At 40.9% G+C, this 20217-nt stretch overlaps 1 long non-coding RNA gene across 5 annotated transcripts in view; it reads right to left on the minus strand.

Moving 5' to 3' along the window:
- Positions 1 to 15394, minus strand: part of LOC111165998 (uncharacterized) — a 31445-nt gene extending 16051 nt beyond the window's left edge. The window contains exons 1-3 of one of the 5 annotated variants that reach the window (XR_016395207.1): positions 15196 to 15382; positions 12262 to 12409; positions 9218 to 9404 (exon numbers count right to left, since the gene is read on the minus strand). This is a non-coding gene — a long non-coding RNA (uncharacterized LOC111165998). The other 4 variants (XR_002642527.3, XR_016395209.1, XR_016395208.1 and 1 more) reach the window with 4 other exon arrangements.
- Positions 15395 to 20217: the final 4823 nt, after the last annotated feature.

Raw genomic sequence — 20217 nt, forward strand, 5'->3', positions numbered from 1 at the left:
AAGTCCAGAAGCACTTTCACAAATGGCCAAGGGCAAGTAAAGACTTTTTTAAAAACAAAGAAGAGGTGGGCCCGCTGCTTGACAGATGGCACAAAATTAACAGACAAGGAAGGATGAACGAATTCTCTCCTATTTTCTTTCTGCCTTAGAAAGAGAGTATCTTTCAGCTGGAAAGTATAGAACATAGTAAGGCTTTGAGATCAAAATAGTGGAGGAAATAATAAATGCATTTAAAACTCTGCCCTATTTATCCAGCGTCAAGTTCCCAGGCTCAGATGAACTACCTCAAGTTTCTGAAAGGATCCATATCGTGATCAAACGGCCTATTTCTATAATTTCAGCATTTATAGAAACTAAAGAAATGCTGGAAACCTAGAGATAGACAAATGTCCCAACTTTTTTAAAAGGCAGTTTCCAAAAATTACTGACGAATGTTTGACATCAATCTTTAACAAAGTTCTACAAAGGTTAGGTTGGTTAAACAGATGATACGTAGAACTTACCAAAGGAAGTGCCAACCAAAGAGAGCTCCCACTGGTTGACCAAGAATAAGTCAAGGTCAACTAGCTTCATGATGAACTTATTAGAGTATAAGTTTAGAAATGCTATAAATGTGGTATATATTCATTTCTAAAGGTACTTGGCAACTTTTTCTTTAATATCTTCATAGAATCAGCTACATGATAGTGCAGTTAGTGAATTCACAATAAATTGAATAATTCACAGAGAATTGATAAATATTGATTAATCACATTTGCACATGAGACAAAGAAGAATAAACAATATGTCAAAAGACAGATCAAGATTTTAAAAGATCTTGAAATGCTGAAATTATAGGTTTAAATGTTAATAGGGATCAGTGAAAAGGTACACTTAGGTTCTAGGAAATAACCTAGACCTCGTGGCTTTGAGAAATTTGAAAATTTCTTCGGTGGTAAGGACCTCATGACTTTCAGTCCTAAATTCTTTGATTATAGGAAGCATAACTGCATGCATCTGCATAGAAGGGCACTAATGATGAGAGCTATAGGTCCCACCTTCTATGAGGGACTGCCGGATCGGATACTGCACTCCCAAAACAAAGGATCAAGGAGAGAGCCAGCAGTAAATTCTCACTATGTGGTTTTGACAGTGAGATGGAAGGAGAACTACTGTGATAGTAGTGGGTCTTTGTCACATGATGAATGTTTTACAACGGCCTGTGGCCTTTGTTAGAAAATATGTCACATTCTTAGCAGAGAAAAAGGAAGATGTTCTGAATGAACGAACAAACAAATGGCTGAAGACACAGTACAGTTTTCTGACGTTTTCCCCTTCCCCAAAATATGTTAGTATCAGTCAGAGCTCATAAAAGAATACCCACAATCTTCCAGAAACCTAGATTTTATTCAGAAGGCTGGTCCCCTCATTTCTGAACTCCCTTAATGCTGCCCTTTGGCACTCTGGCCCTCAGGACCTTGACCAAATAGTCTTTGTTTTTATTTCTACTGGTTTTGGTTTTGAAAAATTCAAGGCAAGTAAGAATTCTTAAATATAGTACTCAGTGTCTTCCTAAAAATCTGCTGCTGGTACTTATTCTCTGTTGACACGCTTGTGGGAGAAAAGGGCAGCCAGTGAAGCACTGATGCTGAGCACGGGAGCCCAGGAAGGCTGGGTGGGAACAAGGCTCTGTCCCGTGTCACAGTTTTGTAACTCAAACAGCAGAAGAGAAGCTTGAGTGAGCCTGTAGGTTCCCAAGAGAAAAGGAGGTGTATGAGGGGGGGATTCATGACCTTCCACTTACAAAGAGCTAAACATATACTTTACAGTATAGCATAGCAAATGTTTTTGGGTTTTTTTCTCCTATAGAGAAATTTGACCAAAAGATACCCAGGGAAAATATACAGTCAGAGATGAGGCTTCATCTTCATGTAGGATGAGCACTGAAAAGTTTAAATTCTTTTATACAGTTTGTTTACAAGACTCTCTTCTGCATGGCTGTTTCAGAGGCCATCGGCCTGCAGACTCAGACCCTGAGGACTAAGGGACAGCAAACTTTCTCCCAATTCTGGGTAAATACCCACACATATTCATACATACCATACCATACACATTCTGCTTCTAACCACCTGCAGATTTGATTTACTTTTAAGTATCTTATAAAAGATACTGATCATCTGATTTCATGATCCCAAATATTCAAATTTCAGAATATAATTAACAATACTGCTCAATGCACAAAGCCATAATAAATAAGTGTGTAGTTAAAAAAAGAAAAAAAAGGAGTTATAGGAAAAGCTGGAATAATGTTTGTTTTGGAGAAAAGACCAGTTTTTCCCAATTCCACGAAGATTCTTCCAGCACCTGTGTTCCAGGTGCTTCCAGCCTCTGCAAAGTATCCACAGAAGAGGACAGAGTCGGTGCCTTAGAGGAGAGGCAAATGTGCTGCCGCTTCAGGTTAGGCCGGGCTTTCCACCGCTACCCCTCACAGGCGTGGGGAGGGCTCCCAGCAGGGCATTCTCTCTAACTCTCATGGCAGTTCTGCAAAACAGCTACTCTTAGCCTCATTTTAAAGACGAGGAGACTGAGACTCGGCGAGGGAGGCAACATATCTGAGTCACACAGCCCAGGAGACATAAACACAGTTGAGCTTCCATCTGCCCACCTCCAGAGTCCCTTTTATACCACGTGTGTCCCCAGTAACTACAATACAGACTAAAATATCAAAGTGTGATAACAGCAAAACAAAGACCTGAAAAGCGTGGGAAAAGAAAGCAATCGTGGCTGGTTACCTGGGACCAGGAAAGCCTTTGTGAAGACTGAGGCATTTGAAACAGGCTGAAAAAAGTAGAATGTCAGCAAGTGGAGATGGGGGGAATATGATAAAAACCTCTAAACTATGGCCTGAAATGCATGTTGGACTGCAAATTCCGTTCTTTCTTCTAACTTTAGGTAGATAAAAATTATTATCATTCTTTAAGCTTATGATTTATTATCTTACGAGAGTATAAAGGCTTTTCATCTTTACTGATACCACGTAAAGAAAATGAACTAGAATTACAAGGAAGGTTTTAAGTTCATATCACATGCCTTATAACTTAAGAATGGTGGTCTGGACACTGACACCAGTAAGAAAAGAAAAGAAAAGAAAAGAAAAGAAAAAAGAGAAGAGAAAAGAAAAAAAGAAGAAAGAAAGAAAGAAAGAGAGAGAGAGAAAGAGAGAGAGAGGGAGGGAGGGAGGGAGAGAGAGAGAGAGGGAGAGAAAGAGAGAAAGAGAGAAAGAAAGAAAGAAAGAAAGAAAGAAAGAGAGAAAGAGAGAGAGGGAGGGAGGGAGGGAGAGAGAGAGAGAGAGGGAGGGAGAGAGAGAGAGAGAGAGAGAGAGAGAGAGAGAGAGAGAGAGAGAGAGAGAAAGAGAAGAAAGAAAGAAAGAAAGAAAGAAAGAAAGAAAGAAAGAAAGAAAGAAAGAAAGAAAGAAAGAAAGAAAGAAAGAAAGAAAGAAAGAAAGAAAGAAAGAAAGAAAGAAAGAAAGAAAGAAAGAAAGAAAGAAAGAAAGAAAGGGCTTCCCTGGTGGCACAGTGGTTGAGAGTCCACCTGCCGATGCAGGGGACATGGGTTCGTGCCCCGGACCGGGAAGATCCCACATGCCGCGGAGCGGCTAGGCCCGTGAGCCATGGCCGCTGAGCCTGTGCGTCCGGAGCCTGTGCTCCATAACAGGAGAGGCCACAACAGTGAGAGGCCCGAGTACCGCAAAAAAAAAAAAAAAAAGAGGGAGAGAGAGAGGGAGAGAAAGAGAGGGAGGGAGGGAAAAGAAAAGAAAAGGGAAGAAAAAAAATTAAAAAGACATCTCACATTCAGTAGCTAGAGAATTTAATTCAGCTTTTTCTTTTTAAGGTCATGCTGTCTGCAAGCAAGAGATCAGAATAATGATCCTTTGAGGACTCAGTCCTTGAATACATGCATAATGAAGCCTTGAAAGTAAAGACCAAAAAGATTAGCCTGCAGTTTTTTTTTTCTTAATTTACTGCATGTTATACAACCAGGTAATAAAATAATTCATATTTCTTAGTTATGAAAAATTACATATAGATGCTATTCCAAACACTAAAACCAAACCAGGGGCAATTAATAGGAACTGGGCTTGTTTTTCCACATTTCTCAAGGATATGTGCATTCTCATGGACATATACACAAGCAGATTCTGAACCCTTCCCTTGGTCTTCTGGGCTAAATAAAACTTAAGGCCTTGCATCTACTACCTGTGTTTTTATTTTATAATCAACACAAGACCAATGTCATCAGTTTATTCTAAAGTGGAACTCTCAAGATTGCAAAGAAGCTGGTCTAGTTTGAAGGGGTAATTTTCACAATGATATCTGGAAGAGGGGGGAGAGGGTATGGGCTTTGGAAGAAAAGAAGAAAAAGATTTAGACCAGCAAGTACAAGGGGACGAGTGTTTGCCATGTTACACTGAGATTCACACAAGAATACAGATTTTAGAAAAGATGCTAGATGACAGGATGCCAGGTCAAGGTGAACTGGAGCTCCTGTGGTCTCCTCAAGCTTCCAGCCTTTGGGATAGGCTTACAATGTTATTGCTATGGTCTGAATGTTTGTGTCCCCCCAAAACTCACATATTGAAATCCTATGCCCAATACTATGGTATTAGGAGGTGGGGCATTGGGAAGTGATTAGGTCACAAGGGTGGAGCTTTCGTGAATGGGATCAGTGTTTTTATAAAAGAGACCCCACAGAGCTCCCTAGCGCCTTCCACCATGTGAGGACACAGGGAGAAGTCAGCCATCTGCAACCCGGAAGAGGACCTTCACAAGAGCTCTACCATGCTAGCACCCTGACCTCCAGAGAGGAGATTAGTAGATGATAATTCAGTTCAGAGCATGTCACTTCAGGGCTTGAGACACTCATAGGATATCCAGCAGGAGCTATCAAGCAAACAGTTAAAAATATAATGTAGGGCTTCCCTGGTGGCGCAGTGGTTGAGAGTCTGCCTGCCGATGCAGGGGACACGGGTTCGTGCCCTAGTCCGGGAAGATCCCACGTCGCGGAGCGGCTGGGCCCGTGAGCCATGGCCACTGAGCCTGCGCATCCGGAGCCTGTGCTCCGCAACGGGAGAGGCCACAACAGTGAGAGGCCCGCGTACCGCAAAAAAAAAAAAAAAAAAAAAAAACAAGAAAAAAAAAGTAGCTCATGGAAAAGTTTGAGGAAATTACAAAATCAAAAGAACAAGTTTGTTGCTTCTACTATAGCTATTAATAACAATCATTAGGAGAGCAGTGACTTGAAAAATGGGTTGGACATAGATTCTTTTTAGGAAGAATAACTCTGACAATACCATGAAAGAAGGAATGGAAAAGAATATAGAGGTGGGAATACTAGGTTACTGCAGACATCCATCTGGAGGCGGTGAGGGACTCAATTCAGAGAGTGGCCACAGGAATGAAGTGGGACGGTCAAATTTGAAATTCATTTTAGGGCAAAATATCTAGGATTTGACAGTGAAAAAATTGGGTTAGGATGTGAGAGAAAGGGAAGCATGAAGATGTCCCTAAGATTTCTAACTGAGAAGAACAGGTGGGTGGACATTATTAACCAGCCCAGCATAAGTCAAAGTTTTCCTTTGTTCCTTGTTCTTTCCTTTGTACTTATATACTACATGCCCCCTAGGCTCTGACAGGTTTCAAAGATATTGGGCCTAAAGATAATCCTGCTGGTCAGAAGAAAATAAATCACTTGCCTTTTTAAATACTTACAATTTCCAGTCCAAGAATAAATAGCTTGTAGTAGTTGAAAAAGAGATTTAATAAATCGTGTCCTGGGACTGAAAGTAGTGACTCACTACTAACAAATGATGATATTGTTTAGCTCCATCACTCATTACCTCATTAGTCTACACAGTGTCTCTTACAGGTCTCCACTTCCCTAAGTGGAAGGTAATGCAGATCGGCTCATCCAACTCTACTGTAGCCCATCCATCTCCATTTCACCCCACTTAGCATCCCGGAGGCTGAAGAGCTACAGACCTTTTGTCATTTGCCAGATTCCCTTACAGCTCTAGCTCCTTCCAAGGTTGAACTTCCACCAAACAAACCTAAGCACACAGGATTTGGAAGGCAGAGGCCATTCTGCCACCCGGGATACTTCTAGTAGCATCATTGCAGTGGTGGCATTTGGTTTTCTTGTCTTTTCTACAACAATAGTTGCAGAGGTCTTGTTATAGGTTGAATTGTGTTCCTGAAAAATGTTGAAATCCTAACCGCCAGTACCTGTGAATGTGACCTTTATATGGAAATAGGGTTTTTGCAGATAATCAATTAAGATGAGGTCATTAGGGTGCGTCCAATCCAATATGATTAGTGCTCTTATAAAAGGGGGAAATTGGGCACAAAGACAGACACACGAGAACATGAAAGTAAAGATCAGACTGATGTATCTACACGCCAAGGAATGTCAAAAGTTGCTGGCAAATCACCAAAAATTAGGAGAGAGGCATGGCACAGATTCTCTCTCACAGCTCTCAGGAGGAGCCAGCACTGCTAACAACTTGCTCTTGGACTCCTAGCTGTCAGAACTGTGACACAATACCTTTCTGTTGCTCAAGCCAAACAGTTTGTGACACTTTGTTATAGCAACTGTAGAAAACTAGTACAGGTCCCAGGTCTGGTTCCTAGTTTTGTGGGTGTTGAGAGTCAGGGAATGGGGAGAGGGGCGCATCCATACTGATGATGCACATTACAGCATAGTGGACTATTCCCAGAGCTATTAGCAGTTACAACTTCAGGGTTTTGAAATTTCCTTCCTTCTTCTCTTAAAGGCAGCAGCTACTCAGGCAGGCCAATTCAGTGGTGGCTCCTGAAAGTTCAGTCTAGAACCTGCTTCTGACTTCCCATTTCTTGAATTAAGTCCCTTTTTCTTAAACTAGGTTCATTGGATTCTGTTAACTATCTTGACTATAGGAAACCATTACACCCCAAAGAGATTCTAGCCCACAGAAAACAAACCAAAATTCTATGTTCTCTTGGGCAATACAGTACGTGGATCTATAACAAGTATGAATAAACCAAAGCAGAGTGAAAATAGGTAGTAGGTCTAATTGAAATTAGATCACAAACTAAAAAAAAAAAAACAAACAACTCTATTCCTTCTAGAGATTTCCATATTTGTAGGAAGAACACTGACCTTATTGCAGTAGTAAGCAGCTGGTTTTCCTTAACTAGGTAAAATGAGGGAAAACAGACAGAGAGAGGGGTGGGGTGGATAAGGATGGAAGTTATAAATATGGGCATAAACATTGTAAATTTTGTTGGTCAAATAAAATTTTGGCAGTCTTATGGTTTTGGAAAGCTCCTTTGGAGATTCTGTAATATAAAACTTCATAGAGAAATCAATCACTAAAAAACTCAGGCCCAGGGCTTATAAGATTTGTAGTGAACTCTTCATAAACAATGTGAATGAGGTACAAGGCTAAAACTCACAACAGTATTGTTAATAATCATAATAGTTAGAGTTAGTTGTTTTAAAAGCCATAGTGCTTCCCGAGTCTAGACCTTTACTACTCCAAATGGGGTAATTGAGTCCCAGAGAGGTGAGATGACTAACTCAAAGTCAAGCAAATAGTGGTCTGATTATTTGAAGGACAAATAACTAACTCTTTTTTTTTACTTTTTTTTTTTTTTTTTTTTTTTTTTTTGCGTTATGCGGGCCTCTCACTGTTGTGGCCTCTCCCATTGCGGAGCACAGGCTCCGGACGCGCAGGCTCCGGACGCGCAGGCTCAGCGGCCCAGCCGCTCCACATGTGGGATTCTCCCGGACCGGGGCACGAACCCGTGTCCCCTGCATCGGCAGGCGGACTCTCAACCACTGCGCCACCAGGGAAGCCCCGAACTAACTCTTATGAAAGAAAAAATTTGCTTTCTCAGTGCCCTCAGAAAGCATGTTTTAAGAGCCATGTCTATATTACATGCTAATAGATAATGCACAGAGAAGTTTGGGCAAAGTTCTGCTTATCTAATGCTGAGAGCACTGGCTCAGATGGACAGGTAAATCAAGAACATCAGATAGAGAATTCAGCTGAGCCTTCAAGGCCTAGATCAAATGCAGTCTCTGCCCTTAGCCTTCTTAGCCTCCCAGCACATGTCTGCCTCTGAATCCCAGGGCACTTCAGTCATTTCTCTGTTAGTGTATTTGTCACTTATTTTTTTGTAGCATTTACCTAGTGCCAACACACTGTTCCAGTGCTTTCCTCAAAACAAGCCCGTGTGATACGTCTTAGTATTATCCTCACTTTATAGATGGGGATCTAAGGGACAGAGACAGGAGGTCACTCTGCCAAGGTAGAACAGGATTCAAATCAAGGTGAGCTGGGACCACAGTCCATGTTCTAACCCCTCCCCTACAACCCTTCTACCATGTTAAGGCTGGAGGCTTCCACGCCCAACATTTTCTTCTACCCACAAGCTTACTGAGAGCGGATTTCACTCTGAGTCATGCATATATTCTAGAGAACATTTAAAATAGTGCCTGGGGCAGACTTAGAAATCAGATCATTAACTAAATAAATGAATAACAAATAGGTGAAGAAGGCATGAGGGCATCTAGGCTGAGACAGCAAAAATGCATCTGTGATACACACATTGGTGGTGATGGGGCTGGAGAAACACCGTCCTTTCTCTTTGGTCATTTCATTCCCATGTACTCCCCGCGTGCTACTTTCCTTAGGCTGCTGTGCTAAAATTTGTTAAAATGTATGAATTTTAGGGGAAATAACCAATTGCAGGATGAGAGCTAGCTCTTGATGAAACTCTGAAGAAGAAATGTGACTTTGCCGCTCTCTTTTTTCCCCTTCTGTTTTCTTTTTGCCCAATATGGGTGGTCCCCATGTGAGGTGTCCTGGGCTTCACTTGATGGGTTTGGAGAGGTCACCGCTAGGTCTCCAGGAAGAGAACAGTCTGACCACAGCAGTGGGACAGTCACCTTAAGGATCTACAGGTGTGTGCTATAAAATATATATCCACTCAGACATATGATTCAGCCCCACTCAAATGTTCCCAGTAGTTTAGATTTGAACATTTGATTTACCCTTCTCTCATAAACTGCCATAAAATCACTTTAGTGCATGACTCACTTTCTTTCATTTACTCACATTTCAGTGAATATAATTAACCTTGGCTAATAGCTCTCTTCACTAGACTGACTCAGGTGTTGTTAAAAGCAACAGGCTTACATAATAGACAGTGGAAGATGGAGACACGAAATGCAATTTGGCTCATATGTTCTAGCACTGAGATCTAACACATTCTTATGAATTCTAGCTCTTAGCTGGGAGGTCTCTCGGTCAAAAGCAGGGGCTCTGGAATCCAAGTCCTCAATTTTGGTCAGTCTCATGGTAGCAGTAGTTTAAGAACCAGCACCTGGGATAGAAAAGCAAGAAAAGGAATGGAAGTGTTTTCTTTCTATTATTATATTTTATAATAAATAGTCTGTTTGATTACCTATTTGGCTTTAAATTGCATGATTTGTTCCTCAAAAAGTTAAACACAGAATTACCGTATGACCCAGCAATTTCACTCCTAGGTATGTACCTAAAGAACTGAAAACAGGTATTGAAATCAATACACGCACTTGCATTTTCATAGCAGCACTATTCCCAGTAACTAAAACATGGAAAAAGCCCAATGTCCAACAACAGATAAATGGATAAGCAAACCGTGGCATATATGCAGAGCCGAATGTTATTCAGTCATAAAAAGAAGTGAGTACTGATACACACTACAATACGGTGAACCTTGAAAACACACGCTAAGTGAAAGAAACTAGACACAAAAGGCCACATATTGTGTGGCTCCATTTATACAAAACGTCCAGAATAGGTAAATCCATAGAAACAGAAAACATATTAATGGTAGCCAGGGGCTAAGGGAAAGGAGAAATGGGGGAGTGACTGCTAATGAGTACCAGGTTTCCTTTTAAGGTGATGAAGATGCTTGGGAACTAGATAAAGATGACGATTAGATGAGATTATAAATGTAGTAACTGCCACTGAGTTGTTCACATAGTTAACTTTATGTCATGTGAATTTGACCTCAATTTTCAAAAATTGCATGTCTTCCCATTGAGATATTATTAATACACTAAATAAAATTATAAACTTACCATTCTTTTGCAAATCAGTATGGCATACATCCTATCATACAAGGATGATGTTCAAAATATTTAATAAACAGCAAGGAACACATGACCCCAATCAGAAATGACACCTCCCATGGGGCTTCCCTGCTGGCGCAGTGGTTGAGAGTCTGCCTGCCGATGCAGGGACACGGGTTCGTGCCCCGGTCCTGGAAGATCCCACATGCCACGGAGCGGCTAGGCCCGTGAGCCATGGCCGCTGAGCCTGCGCCTCCGGAGCCTGTGCTCCGCAACAGGAGAGGCCACGATAGTGAGAGGCCTGCGTACCGCAAAAAAAAAAAAAAAAAAAAAGGAAGGAAAAAAAAAAAGAAATGACACCACCCATTAACAATTAGCCAGCTGACTGTCAGCCCTTTTTGGCCTTCAAGCAGAAAACCACTGAAGGATCATTTTCTCTATGAGCCACGCATTGCAGGTCAGCAAGCATGATCTCACTGACTCCTTACCAACAATTTGGACTCATTTTTAAAGGGAAATTTCTTCCATTTTGCAGAAGAAACTAAAGTTCAGTGAGACTAGGCAGTTTACTCAGGATCACATAAACATTAAATGGCAGAAGCAGGACTCACAGTCAGGAATCCTTATTGCAAACCAAGATCTCTTTACGGCACAAAAGTCGTTTTTCTCAAGACAACTTACATCTAAACAACTCAACTGCTACAGATTTTTGGAAAAGATATTGGCCCTCTGAGCATTCTCTCAGATATTTAAATTATTGAAAGAAAAGGGTAGAAAATATCAAATGAAGAAACAGACCAGATTTCTTGGCATAAGCTCAATGGTACAGTTACATTAATAAAAACTAGTATTTGACAATTTAGTATTTTGCAAACATATGTACCCTGGATATAAATGTAGCAAAAAATTACCCCCTCCCCTCCCCTTCACCACCAACTCTGATGATAGCAAAGTGTCCAGGGCAACCCTTCACTAGCAGGCAACCTGTTCAGTCACACAGGGCCCTGTGCTCAGAAGTTTCACGGTTTAAAGCTCTGCTGTTGCCACCTTGAAATTCTTAATCATTTTTGAACAGGAGGTCCTGCTTTTTTATTTTGCACCAGGCACTGCAAATTATGTAGCTGGACTTGCCAGCATCCAAATAATTTTAATCCTTATCTGACCTACTTAGAAGAGCTGTTATGAACATTGAATGGAAGTAATGTTATAAAATTCTTTACGGTTTATAAAGTATTTTCACATAAAAATTAGTCTTCTTCAGTTAACAGATTTGTGATTATTGAGATTCACTGCCAGGCAGCTCCTTGAGGAACATATTGCCCACCTAGACTCAGGTCTCCTGATGCTCAGGGAGGGATTCTTCTTGAAGCTTCTACTGCTGCCTTTGCAGCCTTCAGCAATACATTCCAGTGATGCCTCCCCAGCAGGGCCTCGTTTGCACCCTAAACCGTGTGAAGAACCCCTCACCCACGCTCACTGCCACTTACTCTCTGTCGTGTCACTCTGTTCATGCTCCTCATAGCACTGTCACCTCTGTCTGTAATTATTCCTGTCTTGTTTGTTCATTATCTGTCACCTTCACCGGAATGTAAACTCTACAAGGGCAAGAGCTTCTCCGTTTTCATCAGTGTGTATTTCCAGCACATGGAAGGCACTCAATAAGTCACTTCTTGAATGAATGAATGAATGAATGAATGCATATCCTTTTCCAGTAGACCTGAGAAGGTTGCTTTCTGCACTGACTCTAAAGCACTGTGATGTCCTTTGGTCCCATGGTCAACGGGTAGAGTCTGTTGGAACGCATTGCTTTACAAATGTTTAACCATCAGCTTATTTATCTACCTACTCTGAAAATGAGATTCTAAACGATAATAAAAAATGGCTTTGGAATGTGCCCTAAGCCTACGGTGCACATGGTACAGAATGTTCTCAGAAGCAACAGGACTCACGGATAATGAGGCAGCCACTTCCCTGACTTTATGGCCTTGCCTGCCTGCTGTTCTCGCCCACAAACCTTTGCCTATATCCTAAATCTCGGCTGCCACATGTGCTCCACAGTTTCTACCCAGCTCCATGCTTAGAGCCCTGCTATTTTATGGAAAGAATGTAATTAACACCACCTACCGCAAACTTTGCTCCCGGCAGAGCCTCTGACCAAAGCAGCATTATTCCGTTCAGGCTGTGAATGCTAGACTGCTCCAGACGGCAAAGCTGAATCAACAGACCCTGGTAGGAAGGCTGGGTTTATTTCACAGCAGGTAGGAATGTGTAGCTGCAGCACAAACAGAAAATTTCTTTGACCTTCCCTGAGTTATGTGAGCATTTGCCATGCTTAATAAAATCAGGATCTATTAGCCTATTTGCTCCACACACAGAATTTTTGACCGGCAAATCTACATGTAGCTTTACCCATATGAATCAGTGTCATTTATACACACACACACACATTCTCTCAATACATACTCATTATAAAAAGTTCAAATAATGTAAAAGTGTATAGAATAATATCTAGGGTCCTTTATCCCATCCCACTCCCCTCCCTCAGAGGTATATTTTGAACATTTTAAAGTATAATATTTCTCCGTTAACATTTTAGAATATATTGTTCTGACACTCTTTCTGCCTTTAAAAACAGTTATTTAAAAACAATTATAAAAAGCACTTATAAAAACCTTTATTGACTTTAAAATGTGTATGTGCTCACATATTAACATTTCTGAAACTGAGCTGGCTTACATTTGATAGCTTAGATTTAATGAAACACACAGTTTTTCAGTTTTCAATTAAATGGTTCATGTTCGATGTATTGTTTTGAAACTTATTTTTCAAGAGAACCTAAATAATTTCTTGACACAATATTTACCACTCTTACTGCATTTATATCCATATCACTGTTTGCCATTTTCAAGCTGTAAAGTATATGGTTATAACTCTCGTGTCTTCAAATTGCTTCTAAATTTACTCCTGACCCCTCACACAGTGCCATAAACATAAGGGTCCAAGTCCTTTATAAAATTTGTTTGGGGATGAGATAAAGAATTTGGATCATACTCTTGGGAGCACCCTTGTAACCTGTAGCTAATATGCGTACAAAAATCTTTCCTCGGGCTTCCCTGGTGGTGCAGTGGTTGAGTCCGCCTGCCGATGCAGGGGACACGGGTTCGTGCCCCGGTCCGGGAAGATCCCACATGCCGCGGAGCGGCTAGGCCCGTGAGCCATGGCCGCTGAGCCTGCGCGTCCGGAGCCTGTGCTCCGCCACAGGAGAGGCCACGACAGTGAGAGGTCCGCGTACCGCAAAAGAAAAAAAAAAAGCTTTCCTCATGCTGAGGGCAATCAGTGTGTCATTTGACTTACACACTGGTTTATTTATATTTTCTTTAAGCTGTGTATTTGGGAATGGTCCACCATGTCACACGTACATAACCTATCTGAGAATTGTGGGTTTTGCAACATCTCACCATTTTCTCATGATAGGAAATGGGGAAGTAAGGCATTTGCTAACTCCACTTCTGCTTTTGTCCACAATACCTAGCAAGTAACACTTTCCTTCCCATCCCATCCCCCAATTCATGAGCAGCCTTAGACTCTCCGGAGCTGGCCCAGGGGCTGAGCAGGGCTGGGGTGAACTCACGGAGACCACAGTCACGTTGAGTAAGAATGTAGAGAATGGGAGGACGTTGTCGTGCACTTGGACTGGCTCCAGCTCAGAATCAGCCTCCGAGAAGCAGGTTAGCTCTGGTCCTCTCAAGAGGGAGGTCCCAAAGGTTCAGATGAGGTTGGAACTCCTCAGGGACTCCTCGGTGCAGCATGGAACTAGATGCCTGGGGCCTGCCCTACATCTTGGTACTCTTAGGACTGAAGCCTAGACTTATTCCACCTCTGACATAGGAGGAGAATTGAGTGAGTGCCAAATGTTGCCTAGAATATGGAGTTCTGCAGCTGAAAGCTGATCCCTCAGCAAAAACAGCATCTCACCCTTTTGACACAGTAAGGCATTTACAATAGCCGCAGAGTAACTACTCTAATGGTCCAAAAGGACAAATGGGAACTTGGATTTTGAACCTGTGAGACCCGTCAGCATTCTCTCCATTTACCTTCATAGGAAGGAGGCCCTGCAGTGGCTTTTGACCCAATGGCCTGATCTCCAACTGTCATATAGCCAATCAGAACCATGAATCTGCCACAAATACCCTAGGTGCCATCTACCTCCAAAGAGACCCCAACTTGATTCACCCCTTGCCATCCCTCTGCTACCCCCCAAATCCAAGCTGTCATCATCTCTCACCTAGGTTATTGCAAGAGTCTCCCGAAAGCTTCCTTGCTTCTGCTATTATTTTCCACCAATCTATCTCCATATATAAACCAGTGTAATCTTTGAAAACATCAATTTCCTACATCACCTCCACCACACTCCATTGAAGAGCCTGTGCTCTTCTACTGCACTTAGAATAAAACCTAAAGTCCTCGACCTGAACAAGTCTCCATGCACTGACCTCCCCAGCATCTCCTCTTACACATGATATTCCAGACACCAAACTAGAACACGCAGAGTTCTTTCCTGTTGCAGTAGCTGTTGCCTCTGCCTAGAAAACATTCACTGCTCTTCTGAGCATAACCTACTCCCTCTCATCTCAAACTCTCCACTATAACCTCACCTGCTCAGCACAGCCGTCCCTGGGCACCTGCCTCAAGCCCCCTCTCCCCTCTCCCATGGGGTGCCATATCACCCCATTTATTTTCTCCTTTAAGGCCTCTTATTATGCTCTGTAATTATCCTATATGTTTACTTCTGTCTTCCTATATGAACATTTAAACTTCTGAGAATGAGGAATGTTGTTAGTTTCTCCTTCACTTCCCCTTTTTTCTAATCTAGAATATTTCCTGAACAATTCTGAAAATTAATTAAAATTCATTGGGAAGTGCTGCATACCATTCAAACCCACCAGCCCAGGGTTGCCTGTGTCAGGACGTGGGGAAAGGTTGAGTGAAAACAGGATAAAGCAGCTGATCACAACCCAGGTGCCCATCAGCGTCACAAATCTGCAAGTACCCTCTGACCTGCCAAATCACAGTCTTCAGGGGCAGAGTGTGACCATCCTTGATTAGGAAGTCCCATGGGTGATTCTGCTGCATCTTTGTCTCAGCATGATCAGAAAGAGCCTTTCCTTTGCCTCTGGAGTCACCAGGGCTCACAGTGGACTGTCACGGGGTTGATAACACGTGGTCAGAGCAATGCTTCAACCATCCTGCCTTAGGAGAAACAGTGAACGTAGAGGTGCCCTGACGGGTGAGGGCAGAGCTCTCAGAAGTGATGTTTCGCCACAACTCAACCTTCCAGGGAAGCGTATGAGGCAACTCAGATCAAAGGGCTTTTGCAGGAGGTGTATGTGAGCAGTATAGGTGTGTGTGCCAGTGTGTGTGTTTAAAATAGCTCTTTTTACAAAAGTAAAATATTGTAGAAAATTTGGAAAATACAGAAAAAATATAAAGGAAACATTTTAGTACCAAAAAAGAAAATCACCATAGCCACTAATTCTTATACTGAGTGCTTACAATCTGTCAGGCATTTTCCTATATGCTTCACAGGTATTTATTTATTTAACTCTCACAACAAACCAATGAGGTGTTTTCCTCACCCATTTTACAGATGAGAAAACTGAGGCACAGGGAGGTTAGAAAATTGGCCCCAAAACATACAATCCTAGGATTTTAATTTAGCAATTTTCCTCCAGAACTCGCCTTCTTAACTACTCTGCAATAAATCTCTGTGTGGTTGTGTATATTTATATTTGTACAAACATACACACACGTTTATATATGTAATGGGGCAAAAAAATGGTTTAAATAGTAACAGCCTTTCCTCATCTTTCTATAGAGGGAGAAAGCTCATTTTTAGTTTACCTGCCAGATCTCTGAAAAATAAATACAATTTTTTAGATTCACTTCTTCCAGTTAAGGTAGTGATGATCTTCCTGTTGCCAGAAGCTGCATTTGCTTACTTGTTAAATCATGATTAGGTGTGTAATTTTATCAAATGTTTGTTCTACGACTGTAAAAGTAACCATGTTCCTCTCTCCCCTCCCACACCCCCTTAACCTGCTAACTAAGTTGGCTCCAGATTTGTTAGCTTGGCTGTGATTTTTTTCTAATCGATGGCTAAATTTTGGTTGCTGGTATTTTGTTTCAGAATATTGCCTCTATGTTTAATAATTTCTTTTAATAGGTTTCTTTTCTCATACCATTCTTGTCTGGTTTTGGTATCAAGGTTGTAATGGACTTAAAAAATGAGTTGAGGAGTGCTTCATCTTTTTCTCTTCTCTGAAAGAGTTTACGTTTGGAATTACTAACACCTTGAACTCATCAATGAAAATACTCTGGGCCTAGGATTTTGCTCACAGAAAGATTTTAAATTTTTATTCAATTCCTTTCATGGTGATAGCACATGTCAGGTTTTATTTTATTTGAGTCAGTTCTGATCATTTTTATTTTCCTAGGAACACATCTATTTCTTATAAGTTTTTAAATTTGGGGGCATAAACTTGTCTTCTCTCACTTATCTAATCGTGTAACGTTACATGTATAGTAACGTTCTTTTCTCTTTTTTTTTCCTTGACAAAGCCTGACAGTAGTTGCCATTTTTATTACTCTTTTAAAAGCAGACTTTTTTGATATTCTCATTTGTATCTTTGATTTCTGCTTCATTTATTTCTGTCTCTTCAACTTTCTTTGGGTTATTAAGTGAGTTTGTTCTTCCCTCTGATTTCTTAAATTGGATGCTTAGCTCAATTTTTTTTTTTTTTTTGCATTTCTTCTTTGTTAAAATAAGCATTTAGGGCTACAAATTTATCTCTCAGCACAATCTTACTACATCCCACAAGTTTTGACATATAGTATTTTATTTATTATTCATTTCTAAAATTGCCTAATTTCTATTAATTAATTCTTCCTTGACTGGTTTAGAAGTGTGTTTTAAACTTTCTGAGTGTATAGAACATTTTCAGTGATCTTTTTATTGCATTATAGTAAGAAAATGTGATAGGTATATTACCAATCTTTCAAAAAAAATTGAGATCTTTAAGGCCAAATGTATCCAGTTGACTTCCAAAAATGTCCCATGTGTGTTTAAAAACTGTAAGTTTCATGCCAATAACCCCACAAAAGTCAACTTCTATACCCCTGTACATGTTTTACTGGCCTTCAAGGAATTCCCATATTTTCTTACCAGTAAAAATTGCATTAAAGTAACATTTTAAAAAATATACTTTATCCAAAAATTTAACATATGCTGGACTAAGAAGGAATCTTGTTTTTGAAAATGGAAAATTTTTATAAATTTAAGATGAATTATTTTCTCTCTCCATCCCTCAATTTGACCTTGATTGTAGCACGGATTATGTTGTGTTATGATAAGATATTCAGAAGTCTGTCTCCCTCTTTTGATGTTAACAGCTTGGGGAAAATGCCTATGTCATACTCACTTTGTAAGCCCTCACTTGCCTGAAACATAGTGTTTTATTAATAGATTTCTCTTAAATCCATGAAATGTATTAATAGTAACCTTCCCTGCCAAATGGGTACATACTACTGCTCTCCTTATTACAGAGATGATTTAGTTCCCCTGAAACTGACTTCTCTTTCAGCCTCGCTAAACATGGTGTAACTGGGTGCACACTCCATAGAACCGAAATCCAAAAACCCTGAATACTTGTCCCCATTAATTCAATATGTAATGAACTCTTAATCTATGTGTAGTGCTGTGTTCTCAGTCAGCCACTGATATGCTGTTTGCCATTTTATCTTCTTGTTGGAGTTTTCATTACTCTTGTTTCACCAATAATACAGGAATGTTGAAGGGCGAGAGTGGTCTAAATCAGAGCTAAGGATCCATAACCCAACAGCCAGGAGAAATATGGGGTATTTTTTTACAGCAAACTGTGTTACACTTTAAAATTTTATTAAACAATTATAAGAGCCTATGAACCTAGTAATGAAAGCCATGAAATAGAACATTCACGTCTATTATAAGAGAGGATTCAGTGAATGAATAAAATACTCGTGTTTAATAACTTGCCTTGCACTCTCCAGTATAGATGAACTAGAATTATATAGGGAGAGAGATTAGATTGATAGGTATTTTTAAAGTGTCAGCTTTTCAGTTGGTTTCAGACTAGGATTTAAAAATTTAGTGTTTGAGAAGATTAAAAAGTTCTTATTTAGGGTAACTGAGACGAAGTGATTTATACCTAGAAAGAGAGAGAGAAAGAGTGAGAGAAACAGAGAGGGAGAGACAGAGACAGAGAGGGAGAGACAGAGACAGAGAGAGAACCATAAGCCTGCATCTCATCAGAAAGCTACATTAGGGGCTTCCCTGGTGGCGCAGTGGTTGAGAGTTCGCCTGCCGATGCAGGGGACATGGGTTTGTAGCCCGGTCCGGGAAGATCCCACATACCGCGGAGCAGCTGGGCCCGTGAGCCATGGCCACTGAGCCTGTGCGTCCGGAGCCTGTGCTCCGCAACGGGAGAGGCCACAACAGTGAGAGGCCCGCGTACCGCAAAAAAAAAAAAAAAGAAAGAAAGAAAGAAAGCTACATTAATCTCATGTTCATAAACTATGTAAAATGAACATCCCCAAAAGTAACCTCAAAAGTTGGGGAGGGAGAACCAATGTGTTTAATTTATGTTGGATGAATGAATTTGTATTTTTTTCTCTGTAGATATTCACAGAAGTATTATCGTATTAATTTTCCAGCAATTTTTATTCCATTTTACAACACAGACGCTGCTTTCTGCCCACGATTTTAATGCCAAGACAGCTGAAAAGGACTTTGGATTGTACCTTTTTGTATTAGTCTTGACTTTTCTTTAAATTCTATTTTCAGGCTGACTTCACACGATGAGAATAGCATGAAATACATGGGTTTAGTTTACATATCTTATAGGAAATTGTAGTCGGACAATTCTGGAGGGAGGGGGAATTCACCTTCCTTGAATTCCAAAAAACTTGATCACGGTAGGAAAGCCGTTTGACAGTTTTTCTTCTAAGCACAAGTGCACGTTAAACTAGATTTCCAAATATATCCATTAAAAGGAAAAAAATTCTACCTCCCACAAAGAGTTTGCCTCGTCCTCTGGCCCTGGCTGACGGCAGGCGTTATTCATCCTTTCTAAATTAGCCAGTGCTCACATCTCCTCCATCTGCGTGGGTAGTGGTGGACTCAAGCGCTTGTTATCACTGCCTCTGATCATTGGATGGACAAACCTGAGTTTGTGTTTTCCTGACACTGTCCTTACTTCTTCCTGCCCATTTAATCACGCAGGCTCAACAGAGCCCAGGGAATGATCACTCCAGGCTGTAAGAGGGCTGCACCCCTGGGAAGCAGAGGTTTTGATCAGAGTGCCTCTCCATGATCTTCTGAACTCATCTGGGGAGATTTCTTACTTTACTCCAAAAGAAGGTTTCTTTTGTTCTTCTTTATTTTGTAAATGTTTTAGCCACGCAGCACAGTATGCAGGATCTTAGTTCCCTGACCAGGGATCACCAGAGATGGAACCCACGCCCCCTGCAGTGGAGGCACAGAGTCTTAACCACTGGACCACCAGGGAAGTCCCCCAAAGAAGGTTTTCATTGTCATAGGTTATCCATAGCAACTAATTACACCACGATAGCTGCTATTATTACTATACATTTAAAAAGTCAAGACACACACGATAAATTAAAAATGCATCCTCGAACTTGATTCCCTTTCCACTGCACCTGTTATTCTTTGTTATGCAAAACGTTATTAGTGCACATAGGCAATCATCAAAATATTTACACAGGGCAATGAAAACATGCTTAGAATGTAATAGTCTGCAAAACCCTGATTGCCTGATAACAGTTATTCCGGACTGCTACAATACATTACTTCAATCTCTAGACCACCCAGATAGCATGCTGAGGGATATTCCTTTAAATGATTAAAAATAACTAGACTTACAAGCACAAAGATCTTAAAAACAACAAGTCATCATTGCCAGGCTCTCTGACCTGACTCAGAAACACGTTATGTTTTCATAGTGGGCTTAAATAAAAGGTCTTAAC

This window comes from Delphinapterus leucas, chromosome 12 (genome assembly GCF_059928025.1).
Source record: "Delphinapterus leucas isolate spDelLeu-1000000601 "Yukka" chromosome 12, BTC_Dleu_Yukka2, whole genome shotgun sequence".
Lineage (NCBI taxonomy): Eukaryota > Metazoa > Chordata > Mammalia > Artiodactyla > Monodontidae > Delphinapterus > Delphinapterus leucas.